Source organism: Pinus tabuliformis, chromosome 8, assembly GCF_031772625.1.
Source record: "Pinus tabuliformis cultivar Carrire ecotype Pingquan chromosome 8, CPIR1, whole genome shotgun sequence".
Taxonomy (NCBI): Eukaryota; Viridiplantae; Streptophyta; class Pinopsida; order Pinales; family Pinaceae; genus Pinus; species Pinus tabuliformis.
Window position 1 is genome coordinate 991,030,345 of NC_142294.1, and position 1,121 is coordinate 991,031,465.

The 1,121-nt window shown below is 27.2% G+C and overlaps 1 non-coding gene across 1 annotated transcript; it reads right to left on the reverse strand.

The window, feature by feature from the left end:
* Positions 1 to 565: 565 nt before the first annotated feature.
* Positions 566 to 637, reverse strand: TRNAV-UAC (transfer RNA valine (anticodon UAC)). The gene has a single exon. It is a non-coding gene; the product is annotated as a tRNA-Val (tRNA).
* Positions 638 to 1,121: the final 484 nt, after the last annotated feature.

The window sequence follows — 1,121 nt, forward strand, 5'->3', positions numbered from 1 at the left end:
GAAAAATGTCACCATAATCTCATTGGTGATGGTCAAAAGAGCGTCTGTCACCAAAAAAAGAACATCACCAAAGACTGCATCGCCAAAAGTATAGGTGTTGTGGTGACATTCAAGGTCGGTCATGAATAATTATTATAATGACATATAGTAAACGTCACCATTTCATATGGCCAACAATGATTTACAGTGGTGAACCTTTCATGGACATCACTATATCTATATCTATATATATATATATATATATATATATATATATATATATATATATATATATATATATATATATATATACATATACATATACATATACATATACATATACATATACATATACATACATATATATATATATATATATATATATATATATATATATATATATATATATATATATATATATATATATATATATATATATATATATATATATATATATGGTGGTAGTCATTGACCGTCACCATTTCATATTTTGATGATGGTCGAAAAATGTCACTATAAGCTCATTGGTGATGGTCAAAAGAGCCTTTGTCATAAAAAAATGATTGTTGCCATTCCATATTAATATTAGGGCACGATGGAATTGAACCACCAACCTCCTGCTTGTAAAGCAGGTGCTCTTCCATTGAGCTAGCACCCTTTAAAAATTATACTTTAAAATATTAGACCTTGAAACTCTATAAATTTTAAATTCTACAACTTTCAATCAATTATAAAACTTTGTAAATTCTTGGCAAATCTTTTACTAATCAAGAAAAATAACATCGAAGCTGCAAGTCCCTACCTAATGGTTATGGAAGTTATGAAAAGTGGGTGGAGGGAAAAATAGTACGTATAAGATACTCAATATGTTTAGTTGAATACTCAATTAGAAGTGAAACTTTGATGACATCTATAGCCTATAAATGACCTATAATTATCAAACTTAAAATCTACAATTATACCAAAGATTGATTTCTCACCTTATGAATCATGTAAATATGTTATGACAACATAAAAATATGACTCTAAAACATTGATTTTCATGCCAAGAAGTAAAAAATAGTGAGTACATATGATGCAATTATGAATAATGAGCTATATGCTTGAATCCAACTAGTTATGGACTGTAGAGAACTAATTGG